Here is a 14,276-nt window from a genome sequence, read left to right on the forward strand (position 1 = left end):
AAATGGGACTGTCCCGCGAAAATCGGGACGGTTGGGAGATATGGGGGTGTGTGAGGGGGTATGCCGTACAGACAGACGGGCACCAGCTCACTGTGTGCTTGACCCCCACATCAGCATACTCAGCAGGGTCTCTCTGGCGCCGAGGAGCGTCACTTTCTGGCACACTCCACGCTTCTTAGCTGCAGTTTTGTGGGGCACCTGCCGCTGTGCAGGTTCCGTACTGCCTCTGTTATCTCCAGACCCGGCAACCCCACCGCTAGCTGCAGTGCTGCCGCCCGCAGTGAGGTGCGCCCAGCTCCTTCACACACTTTAGCTGGCGGGCAGCGCTGCAGAAGTCCGCACTGCTTGCAGGCTCCGACCCCCTCCTCCCTCCAGCCACAGCGTCTCCTGGGGGCTAACCAGTCACTCCCAGTCTCCCCTTACCACAGTGCCCGGCCGCTGCTCAAGGTCTGCGGTGTGTGACTGAGGAGGGGGGGGGAGGGATGCGGACGGGCAGAGGAAGCAGGACTCCAGCCTGAGAGAGTCAGCAATGCCAAGTCTCCACCAGCAGCAGATCCCAACAGGTTGGAGTGGAACAGCAGCAGCCAGCAGCAGTGACTCCGGTAAGACACATCTGTCTGTCACCACTGTTCTGTCCCTAATACCAATCTCTCCCGTGCCCTGTGTTCGGTCATGTCCCTGTCACCGTTATCCTGGCCCTGTCACCCTTATCCTGGCCCTGTCACCCCTATCCTGGCCCTGTCACCACTGTGCTTGCCCTGTCAACCCTATACTGGCCCGGTCACCCCTGTCCTGGTCCTGCCGCCCCTACCATGGCCATGTCACCCCTATCCTGTCCCTGTAATTTCTATCCTGGCCCCGTTGCCCCTGTTCTGGCCCCATCACCCCTGTCCTGGCCCTGTCACACCTGTTCTGACCCTGTCACCCATATTCTGACCCTGTCACCCCTGTCCTGGCCCCGTCACCCCTGTCCTGACCCTGTCACCCCTGTCCTGGCCCTGTTACTGCATACCCTCCAACTACCTTTTTGGCAGGTACAGTACCCGTAGCGCCTCCAGACCCCTCCCCAATGCACCACACCTCCGCACCTTCCTCTACCACATGCGGCACCCCACCCCTCCCCCACACGCTGTGCCTCCAGACCCCCTACACCACCCGCGGCTTCCACTCCTCCGCCCCTCCACCACCCACAGCACCTCCAGACCCCCTCCACCATCCACCCCCATATATGTCTCCCCCCACACCTGCCCCCCCTCCACCCGCAGCATCTGCAGACACCCTCCTCCATCCACGGTGCCCCCCTCATCCACCCCTGCCCCACATGCCCCTCCACCACCTGCAGCACCTCCGGACCCCCTTCCCCATCCGCCGCACCACCTGTACCTGCCCCTCCCTTACTCACGGCACCTCCGGACCCCCTACCCCACCCCCGCCCCTTCCCATCCCACAGCACCTCCGGAACCCTTCACCCATCCGCAACATCCCCGCACCTGCCCCTCTCCCACCCTTGGCACCCCTGCCCTTCCCCCACCGGCAGTGCCTCCGGACCCCATCCCCCATCTGCAGCCCCCACTCCTCTGCCCCTCCCCCACCCGCAGCATCTCCCGACCCTTCCCCATCCGGGCCCCCCCGCTTCCACCCCCCCTCTACCCGCAGCATCTACAGACACCCTCCCCCATCCACAGCCCCCCCCCCCACACCTGCTACATTCTGTATATTGTGCCCTGCAGGTGCTGTTCATGCCGTCACAAGGGTCTGCGCCTCCTTCACCATTACACGCCCTTTCATTGTGCTATATTTAACCACTAACAAAGGAATGCAGGTAATACTCTATACAATACAAATATTGAACCCCAGAAAGGCATGCAAGGGTTAAGGGGGCGTAGCCCCTTGCGACGGTGTGAAGAGCGCCCGTAGGGCGCGATGAAGCACCTAGTATAATAATAGTCAGATAATACGGAGATCTTAGTTGCGTATATCTGCAGATATAGGGTTAAGCCCCCAGGCCGATGGACAAGGCTTCTCCGTCACTGGGGGTCCCTAATACTAGGTATGGGCCTGGGGTGCAGGACCCCACAATGTCGGCACAGGTCGGCCACCCCAGGTCAGCACACAGGTGAAAATTGATAGGGGTTAATAAGAAGCACAGAAGTGCTATGTAAGTGGTGTGATTAAAATAATATATACAAAGTGATAGGAAAAATAATAAGTGTTAATAAAGTGTTAGGGTGTGCCGACCTGCAGCAGCCCACCCATACCGACACAGGGGCCACTGCACCCCACACCCACCCCATAAATAATTACATATATATATCTGGGTTAAATTCCCAGTGTAAGGCCACATGGTAATGGCACCTACAGCATCTGAGAGCCAGCTTACCTGGGGATACCCCTGGCTTCCCCTTTGGCACTACTAGAGTCAGCAATCCCTCCTAATGCTGCATCTCTATATACAATACACAAGGTGGAAAGCTGCTCAATCAGATTGTAATGTCACTCAGGTGCTAAAAGGGGAGGGGTAATTCTGTGTAGGAAAAAAAACTGTGTTCCCTAATGCACACCGAGTGAATAATATTACTATATAATAATAGTCAGATAATACGGAGATCTTAGTTGCGTATATCTGCAGATATAGGGTTAAGCCCCCAGGCCGATGGACAAGGCTTCTCCGTCACTGGGGGTCCCTAATACTAGGTATGGGCCTGGGGTGCAGGACCCCACAATGTCGGCACAGGTCGGCCACCCCAGGTCAGCACACAGGTGAAAATTGATAGGGGTTAATAAGAAGCACAGAAGTGCTATGTAAGTGGTGTGATTAAAATAATATATACAAAGTGATAGGAAAAATAATAAGTGTTAATAAAGTGTTAGGGTGTGCCGACCTGCAGCAGCCCACCCATACCGACACAGGGGCCACTGCACCCCACACCCACCCCATAAATAATTACATATATATATCTGGGTTAAATTCCCAGTGTAAGGCCACATGGTAATGGCACCTACAGCATCTGAGAGCCAGCTTACCTGGGGATACCCCTGGCTTCCCCTTTGGTACTACTAAAGTCAGCAATCCCTCCTAATGCTGACCCATTTGTGCCTCTCTATATACAATACACAAGGTGGAAAGCTGCTCAATCAGATTGTAATGTCACTCAGGTGCTAAAAGGGGAGGGATAATTCTGTGTAGGAAAAAAAACTGTGTTCCCTAATGCACACCGAGTGAATAATATTACTATATAATAATAGTCAGATAATACGGAGATCTTAGTTGCGTATATCTGCAGATATAGGGTTAAGCTCCCAGGCCGATCGACAAGGCTTCTCCGTCACTGGGGGTCCCTAATACTAGGTATGGGCCTGGGGTGCAGGACCCCACAATGTCGGCACAGGTCGGCCACCCCAGGTCAGCACACAGGTGAAAATTGATAGGGGTTAATAAGAAGCACAGAAGTGCTATGTAAGTGGTGTGATTAAAATAATATATACAAAGTGATAGGAAAAATAATAAGTGTTAATAAATTGTTAGGGTGTGCCGACCTGCAGCAGCCCACCCATACCGACACAGGGGCCACTGCACCCCACACCCACCCCATAAATAATTACATATATATATCTGGGTTAAATTCCCAGTGTAAGGCCACATGGTAATGGCACCTACAGCATCTGAGAGCCAGCTTACCTGGGGATACCCCTGGCTTCCCCTTTGGCACTACTAGAGTCAGCAATCCCTCCTAATGCTGACCCATTTCTGCCTCTCTATATACAATACACAAGGTGGAAAGCTGCTCAATCAGATTGTAATGTCACTCAGGTGCTAAAAGGGGAGGGGTAATTCTGTGTAGGAAAAAAAACTGTGTTCCCTAATGCACACCGAGTGAATAATATTACTATATAATAATAGTCAGATAATACGGAGATCTTAGTTGCGTATATCTGCAGATATAGGGTTAAGCCCCCAGGCCGATCGACAAGGCTTCTCCGTCACTGGGGGTCCCTAATACTAGGTATGGGCCTGGGGTGCAGGACCCCACAATGTCGGCTCAGGTCTGCCACCCCAGGTCAGCACACAGGTGAAAATTGATAGGGGTTAATAAGAAGCACAGAAGTGCTATGTAAGTGGTGTGATTAAAATAATATATACAAAGTGATAGGAAAAATAATAAGTGTTAATAAAGTGTTAGGGTGTGCCGACCTGCAGCAGCCCACCCATACCGACACAGGGGCCACTGCACCCCACACCCACCCCATAAATAATTACATATATATATCTGGGTTAAATTCCCAGTGTAAGGCCACATGGTAATGGCACCTACAGCATCTGAGAGCCAGCTTACCTGGGGATACCCCTGGCTTCCCCTTTGGCACTACTAGAGTCAGCAATCCCTCCTAATGCTGACCCATTTGTGCCTCTCTATATACAATACACAAGGTGGAAAGCTGCTCAATCAGATTGTAATGTCACTCAGGTGCTAAAAGGGGAGGGTTAATTCTGTGTAGGAAAAAAACCTGTGTTCCCTAATGCACACCGAGTGAATAATATTACTATATAATAATAGTCAGATAATACGGAGATCTTAGTTGCGTATATCTGCAGATATAGGGTTAAGCCCCCAGGCCGATCGACAAGGCTTCTCCGTCACTGGGGGTCCCTAATACTAGGTATGGGCCTGGGGTGCAGGACCCCACAATGTCGGCACAGGTCGGCCACCCCAGGTCAGCACACAGGTGAAAATTGATAGGGGTTAATAAGAAGCACAGAAGTGCTATGTAAGTGGTGTGATTAAAATAATATATACAAAGTGATAGGAAAAATAATAAGTGTTAATAAAGTGTTAGGGTGTGCCGACCTGCAGCAGCCCACCCATACCGACACAGGGGCCACTGCACCCCACACCCACCCCATAAATAATTACATATATATATCTGGGTTAAATTCCCAGTGTAAGGCCACATGGTAATGGCACCTACAGCATCTGAGAGCCAGCTTACCTGGGGATACCCCTGGCTTCCCCTTTGGCACTACTAGAGTCAGCAATCCCTCCTAATGCTGACCCATTTGTGCCTCTCTATATACAATACACAAGGTGGAAACCTGCTCAATCAGATTGTAATGTCACTCAGGTGCTAAAAGGGGAGGGGTAATTCTGTGTAGGAATAAAAACTGTGTTCCCTAATGCACACCGAGTGAATAATATTACTATATAATAATAGTCAGATAATACGGAGATCTTAGTTGCGTATATCTGCAGATATAGGGTTAAGCCCCCAGGCCGATCGACAAGGCTTCTCCGTCACTGGGGGTCCCTAATACTAGGTATGGGCCTGGGGTGCAGGACCCCACAATGTCGGCACAGGTCGGCCACCCCAGGTCAGCACACAGGTGAAAATTGATAGGGGTTAATAAGAAGCACAGAAGTGCTATGTAAGTGGTGTGATTAAAATAATATATACAAAGTGATAGGAAAAATAATAAGTGTTAATAAAGTGTTAGGGTGTGCCGACCTGCAGCAGCCCACCCATACCGACACAGGGGCCACTGCACCCCACACCCACCCCATAAATAATGACATATATATATCTGGGTTAAATTCCCAGTGTAAGGCCACATGGTAATGGCACCTACAGCATCTGAGAGCCAGCTTACCTGGGGATACCCCTGGCTTCCCCTTTGGCACTACTAGAGTCAGCAATCCCTCCTAATGCTGACCCATTTGTGCCTCTCTATATACAATACACAAGGTGGAAAGCTGCTCAATCAGATTGTAATGTCACTCAGGTGCTAAAAGGGGAGGGGTAATTCTGTGTAGGAAAAAAAACTGTGTTCCCTAATGCACACCGAGTGAATAATATTACTATATAATAATAGTCAGATAATACGGAGATCTTAGTTGCGTATATCTGCAGATATAGGGTTAAGCCCCCAGGCCGATCGACAAGGCTTCTCCGTCACTGGGGGTCCCTAATACTAGGTATGGGCCTGGGGTGCAGGACCCCACAATGTCGGCACAGGTCGGCCACCCCAGGTCAGCACACAGGTGAAAATTGATAGGGGTTAATAAGAAGCACAGAAGTGCTATGTAAGTGGTGTGATTAAAATAATATATACAAAGTGATAGGAAAAATAATAAGTGTTAATAAAGTGTTAGGGAGTGCCGACCTGCAGCAGCCCACCCATACCGACACAGGGGCCACTGCACCCCACACCCACCCCATAAATAATTACATATATATATCTGGGTTAAATTCCCAGTTCCCAGTGTAAGGCCACATGGTAATGGCACCTACAGCATCTGAGAGCCAGCTTACCTGGGGATACCCCTGGCTTCCCCTTTGGCACTACTAGAGTCAGCAATCCCTCCTAATGCTGACCCATTTGTGCCTCTCTATATACAATACACAAGGTGGAAAGCTGCTCAATCAGATTGTAATGTCACTCAGGTGCTAAAAGGGGAGGGGTAATTCTGTGTAGGAAAAAAAACTGTGTTCCCTAATGCACACCGAGTGAATAATATTACTATATAATAATAGTCAGATAATACGGAGATCTTAGTTGCGTATATCTGCAGATATAGGGTTAAGCCCCAGGCCGATCGACAAGGCTTCTCCGTCACTGGGGGTCCCTAATACTAGGTATGGGCCTGGGGTGCAGGACCCCACAATGTCGGCACAGGTCGGCCACCCCAGGTCAGCACACAGGTGAAAATTGATAGGGGTTAATAAGAAGCACAGAAGTGCTATGTAAGTGGTGTGATTAAAATAATATATACAAAGTGATAGGAAAAATAATAAGTGTTAATAAAGTGTTAGGGTGTGCCGACCTGCAGCAGCCCACCCATACCGACACAGGGGCCACTGCACCCCACACCCACCCCATAAATAATTACATATATATATATGGGTTAAATTCCCAGTGTAAGGCCACATGGTAATGGCACCTACAGCATCTGAGAGCCAGCTTACCTGGGGATACCCCTGGCTTCCCCTTTGGCACTACTAGAGTCAGCAATCCCTCCTAATGCTGACCCATTTGTGCCTCTCTATATACAATACACAAGGTGGAAAGCTGCTCAATCAGATTGTAATGTCACTCAGGTGCTAAAAGGGGAGGGGTAATTCTGTGTAGGAAAAAAACTGTGTTCCCTAATGCACACCGAGTGAATAATATTACTATATAATAATAGTCAGATAATACGGAGATCTTAGTTGCGTATATCTGCAGATATAGGGTTAAGCCCCCAGGCCGATCGACAAGGCTTCTCCGTCACTGGGGGTCCCTAATACTAGGTATGGGCCTGGGGTGCAGGACCCCACAATGTCGGCACAGGTCGGCCACCCCAGGTCAGCACACAGGTGAAAATTGATAGGGGTTAATAAGAAGCACAGAAGTGCTATGTGTTGACATATAGGTAATTGTCCGCACTCAATATAATATTAGGGCAATGGATGTTGTCTGAATCAAAATATAATTCATTATAAATAGGCGATGTAACCATAGTGAACATGCATAGGAAGTATCGATCTAGTTAGATGGTATATATGTGTATGCTTTTGTGTGTATAGGCATAGTAGGGAATAATGTAATGCAATGTCTGCATACAGATATATGTCTGTAGCAAATGAATAATTTGATTCTGATAGATAAAATCAGCAAGCCACTTGGTTTAGGTCACTTCAAAGGCACACAGGTAATGGCATGCGCAAGGAAGTGCCTAAGACTACAATCAGGAATCTGCATATCCTGAGCAATGTATGTTATTCGGCCTTCTGCTTTGAGACAATGACTCCTAGGATCAATTGAATTAACGAAGTCTCAAATGTTGATGAACACTAGCAGTATTTACACTCCAAAATAACCAAAGGAAAACCTTGATAGACAAACAAATATCAGACGCTATGACTCCAGAATTCACCCCTGCTCGTCACTGTTGAACAAATTATCTGATATGTTTTACAACACCTTTGAATATGTAAATTGGGATTGTTAAAGTTGGGATATAAGACAGGGTTTGGAGCAGTCTTTAGTTAGTGCAGAGGGAAAGAGACAAGGAAAGAATCCTAAGACATCAGAAGAAGGTAGCTATGCATTTAACCCTCAATAATTCTTGCAAGTGTACAGTATGTGTGTTAATTGTTTAAGTTTGTAATATTGTTTGTGTTTGTTTAATATGTACTGCAGTTAATAATAATTATAGGATTTATTATCATTGTGTTTTTCATATCTTGTATTTTGTATACCTAGAATAAAGTGTTATTGAAATAGAGCTATTATTCCATGGTTCAAACTCATTTTTTTGGAATCTCTAAATCATACAAATCTGCATATATTATATAAGGCTCTGCAAAGTTGGACAATATATTTATACCCCTAAGGTATAGAGCATTGATATATCAAATGAGCCAGAAGGATACATCCCTGCATAAAGTATATTTACAATGTGCACAGATGTATTGCTTGGACAGTAATTGTTTTCAGTAGCTATATTCATACCCACATAGTCAATGAGCCAGGATTATATATCTCTGTAAAGTATAATTACACTTTACCTTGACATATCTCTTGGACAAGTAGATATATAATTCCTAAACCCAAATGAGCCAATCACATGCATATGTATAGGAATGTTCATATAATGTACATTGCTGTGTGATTGGACTAGTGCTAATCTCTGCCCCTTTAGCTATGAGCCAACCAAATTTGTAAGCCTATTATAATATATTTGCAGATGTAAGATACATAAAGCATAAATCAATATATGATATAATAAATATATATTATATAAGATTCCACACTTCAATAATTGGCACCCAGATGGGACCATGGAATAATTTGGTATCTATTTTAAACTAACATAATATCTATTAGGAAGCAGCACCAATGGCTATAAGCCTGCTGGCAAAGTACAAGATCACAGTGGAATAGGTTACAAATGAGAATAAAGAATTTAAAGGCCTAGAATAGAAAATGTGCACAGTGGAAATTAGTATTTCCAAATAAATGTATAAACTGTACCAGGTATTAGAGTTTAACCTTAAGACACCGGTCAATCTTAAGGAGAGGATACCTTCAGTACTAAAAACAAAGAATATATAAATTTAGCATTGTAATGTTAAATATGCAAAAAGTTGCAGCAGCATTAGGAAAAATGCGCAGAACTGCGGATTTAGAAGCCAAACAGAAATGTAAAGAAGGATCAGGTTCACGTCTTCGTAAGGCGTGCCTGACCATTAATGCAAAAATGCATTCATTATTTAAGTCCCTTAAACAGAAAAATAACAGAAAAAGTTTGGGCAGAAGCAAAAAGCCTGGCAGATTGTAAGCAAACTGTCATGACCTCTCAGGAGGAGATAAAAGAAAGTACAAGGGAGAACATTGTAGATGTAGGTGAGACTCAGGACAGCATTGTCCATGTGCAGCACACAGAGTCTGCTATGGTCACACAGACCACCAGCAGAACAGCCTCTGTGGTAAAGGAAGAAAGTAGCAATGTGCCGGATGTGTCTATCATCAGACAGCACATTAATGTAAAGGGAGGTAGCAGCAATAGGAGATGTCCCCTATACTGTTTCTACTAAGGGGAAGATTATTGTAACTCAGATTATGAGTATTCTGCTGAATACACTCTCAGAGTTCCCAATGTAAATGAAGAATTTGTTATGCCCTTAGGCAAAGGTGAATTGTCAGCAGATTTAAACACTGATAGCAGCAGTACAGTGCACACAGGGGTGGAGAAGTTCCCCATGGTGAAAACTCCCATGGCAACCAGAGTTGCAAACCTTGAAATGTATTTACCTGGAAACATGTTTAAAGGGGAAATCCATGAAATTAATTCAGGAATGCATGTTTACAAACAAGGTTCCCAAACTTTTGTAACCCCCACACAACACTCAGAGACATCTAGTGATGGTGCAAATGTTTGCATGCTCTCAGAGAGACCACATGCAGAGTGTCATTCTGCAAACCACACACCAATTAACAATGACAAAAAGGATCACCAGGATGAAAATGTTTTTATGCCCTGGTGCCATAACCATTTATTACAGGTGTGGAAAGACAGAAAGCCCTGGGACCTGCAATACATATTTGGCAAAGTCTAACAAGTTTCTCTCCCCACAAAAGTAGGTTTTTTCAGAAGCTCCAAGATTCTTCCAGACTAAGGAGCCATGCCAAGCAGCAAACGCTATGGTTGAAGACAGTCTGGGCCCAGGCTACGTCACAAGGGAGTATGGTCACAAGTGAATACGGTAGTATCATTCCTTTACTTGTTAGATCCAATGTAGCCATTGTTTGCTTTGATGTTCAAACAGCCACAGTTTCCAAATTAAACCAGCATCATATCTGCAGCAACAATTGTGCTGTCATTGACACACAATGTGACAGGAAAGATTGGCACAGGCCAGAAACAATTGTTTGTTTGTTTGGTCTTCAATCTTTAAAGACACATTTGTAAATTCTGTACCTGATAACATGCAGCAGATAGGACAGAATGCATAGCAAGCTATGTTAAATCACTGTATAAATATCTGTGATATTCATTGTATGTATTTTTGTTTGATTCATAGTAATCCTGGCAACCTGTATACAGAATGGTGCAAGACTCCAAAAGACTCCAATTTACAAGGCAAAAGGTCTTCATTAACCCTTTCATCGCTGCTATCCAGCAAAATCTACATAGCATCCCTAAAGACTGATATATGGACAAATCCTCAAGGAGTTTTCCAGTTTCACAAGAAAGGGGAATGTTTTCATTAACCTTTTCATCACAAGTAATCATTACTTGTCTTTCAAACTACATGTACATTCCCACAACAGTGTACAGCACATCTCATCACTGTGATTATACAGAACTGTCTATTATATAAGATTCCACACTTCAATATATGTAAGTGGTGTGATTAAATAATATATACAAAGTGATAGGAAAAATAAAAGTGTTAATAAAGTGTTAGGGTGTGCCGACCTGCAGCAGCCCACCCATACCGACACAGGGGCCACTGCACCCCACACCCACCCCATAAATAATTACATATATATATCTGGGTTAAATTCCCAGTGTAAGGCCACATGGTAATGGCACCTACAGCATCTGAGAGCCAGCTTACCTGGGGATACCCCTGGCTTCCCCTTTGGCACTACTAGAGTCAGCAATCCCTCCTAATGCTGACCCATTTGTGCCTCTCTATATACAATACACAAGGTGGAAAGCTGCTCAATCAGATTGTAATGTCACTCAGGTGCTAAAAGGGGAGGGGTAATTCTGTTTTGGAAAAAAAACTGTGTTCCCTAATGCACACCGAGTGAATAATATTACTATATAATAATAGTCAGATAATACGGAGATCTTAGTTGCGTATATCTGCAGATATAGGGTTAAGCCCCCAGGTCCGATCGACAAGGCTTCTCCGTCACTGGGGGTCCCTAATACTAGGTATGGGCCTGGGGAGCAGGACCCCACAATGTCGGCACAGGTCGGCCACCCCAGGTCAGCACACAGGTGAAAATTGATAGAGGTTAATAAGAAGCACAGAAGTGCTATGTAAGTGGTGTGATTAAAATAATATATACAAAGTGATAGGAAAAATAATAAGTGTTAATAAAGTGTTAGGGTGTGCCGACCTGCAGCAGCCCACCCATACCGACACAGGGGCCACTGCACCCCACACCCACCCCATAAATAATTACATATATATATCTGGGTTAAATTCCCAGTGTAAGGCCACATGGTAATGGCACCTACAGCATCTGAGAGCCAGCTTACCTGGGATACCCCTGGCTTCCCCATTGGCACTACTAGAGTCAGCAATCCCTCCTAATGCTGACCCATTTGTGCCTCTCTATATACAATACACAAGGTGGAAAGCTGCTCAATCAGATTGTAATGTCACTCAGGTGCTAAAAGGGGAGGGGTAATTCCCCCAGGCCGATCGACAAGGCTTCTCTGTCACTGGGGGTCCCTAATACTAGGTATGGGCCTGGGGTGCAGGACCCCACAATGTCGGCACAGGTCGGCCACCCCAGGTCAGCACACAGGTGAAAATTGATAGGGGTTAATAAGAAGCACAGAAGTGCTATGTAAGTGGCGTGATTAAAATAATATATACAGATCTGCATATCTGCAGATATACGCAACTAAGATCTCCGTATTATCTGACTATTATTATATAGTAATATTATTCACTCGGTGTGCATTAGGGAACACAGTTTTTTTTCCTACACAGAATTACCCCTCCCCTTTTAGCACCTGAGTGACATTACAATCTGATTGAGCAGCTTTCCACCTTGTGTATTGTATATAGAGAGGCAGAAATGGGTCAGCATTAGGAGGGATTGCTGACTCTAGTAGTGCCAAAGGGGAAGCCAGGGGTATCCCCAGGTAAGCTGGCTCTCAGATGCTGTAGGTGCCATTACCATGTGGCCTTACACTGGGAATTTAACCCAGATATATATATGTAATTATTTATGGGGTGGGTGTGGGGTGCAGTGGCCCGTGTGTCGGTATGGGTGGGCTGCTGCAGGTCGGCACACCCTAACACTTTATTAACACTTATTATTTTTCCTATCACTTTGTATATATTATTTTAATCACACCACTTACATAGCACTTCTGTGCTTCTTATTAACCCCTATCAATTTTCACCTGTGTGCTGACCTGGGGTGGCCGACCTGTGCCGACATTGTGGGGTCCTGCACCCCAGGCCCATACCTAGTATTAGGGACCCCCAGTGACGGAGAAGCCTTGTCGATCGGCCTGGGGGCTTAACCCTATATCTGCAGATATACGCAACTAAGATCTCCGTATTATCTGACTATTATTATATAGTAATATTATTCACTTCGGTGTGCATTAGGGAACACAGTTTTTTTTTCCTACACAGAATTACCCCCTCCCCTTTTAGCACCTGAGTGACATTACAATCTGATTGAGCAGCTTTCCACCTTGTGTATTGTATATAGAGAGGCACAAATGGGTCAACATTAGGAGGGATTGCTGACTCTAGTAGTGCCAAAGGGGAAGCCAGGGTTATCCCCAGGTAAGCTGGCTCTCAGATGCTGTAGGTGCCATTACCATGTGGCCTTACACTGGGAATTTAACCCAGATATATATATGTAATTATTTATGGGGTGGGTGTGGGGTGCAGTGGCCCCTGTGTCGGTATGGGTGGGCTGCTGCAGGTCGGCACACCCTAACACTTTATTAACACTTATTATTTTTCCTATCACTTTGTATATATTATTTTAATCACACCACTTACATAGCACTTCTGTGCTTCTTATTAACCTCTATCAATTTTCACCTGTGTGCTTACCTGGGGTGGCCGACCTGTGCCGACATTGTGGGTCCTGCACCCCAGGCCCATACCTAGTATTAGGGACCCCCAGTGACGGAGAAGCCTTGTCGATCGGCCTGGGGCTTAACCCTATATCTGCAGATATACGCAACTAAGATCTCCGTATTATCTGACTATTATTATATAGTAATATTATTCACTCGGTGTGCATTAGGGAACACCGTTTTTTTTCCTAAACAGAATTACCCCTCCCCTTTTAGCACCTGAGTGACATTACAATCTGATTGAGCAGCTTTCCACTTTGTGTATGGCATGTGTGTTGGCACAGCTGTCTGGCGATTTATAGCTGCGGGTGTTTTCCAGTGCGGTAATTCGCACAGGTGCGCCAATCATGCAAATTTTTCCAATAATTGCAGTACTGGCTATTTAAAGGCCTTGCATGCAGCCTGTGTGCGCGGGTGTATGATATGAGACAATACAGACAAGGCGGACGTGTTGGGAAGAATATTTACGAGTAAGTTATTTAACAGTATATTGCATACTAATGTGCGTTTTCTGGCTTGCAAATTTTAATTTGTTGCTTTGCGGACGGCGTGTTATAAGCAACTTTAAGAATTTTTGTAAGTTAGTATATAGCAGCAAAAGGTATCTAGGAGGTGGTACTGTTTTTTTTTTTTTTTACATTATTCTCTGTGTATACATGTAGTATCTAATAGTTGTGTAATATGTCATTTGCAGTGTTACCGTTCTAGGGGTGACAGTGTGTTTGCTGCTATTCTCAGTGTCCTCTCCTCTCTCTTGTAGGTTGCAAATTTTTGTTTTTGGTTTTTATTTTGGATTTCTGAGGCAAAGTAGCCATTGTTATTTCCTTTTTGAAGTTTTTTTTCCTTTTCAGAGCAGGTAAGTGGTTTGTCCGTGGGTGGGATGGTGTTCTAGGGGTGACAGTGTGTTTGCTCCTATTAGCGTTGTTTTTTTTTCTTTGTTTTCTT

Source organism: Pseudophryne corroboree, chromosome 6 (genome assembly GCF_028390025.1).
Source record: "Pseudophryne corroboree isolate aPseCor3 chromosome 6, aPseCor3.hap2, whole genome shotgun sequence".
NCBI lineage: Eukaryota > Metazoa > Chordata > Amphibia > Anura > Myobatrachidae > Pseudophryne > Pseudophryne corroboree.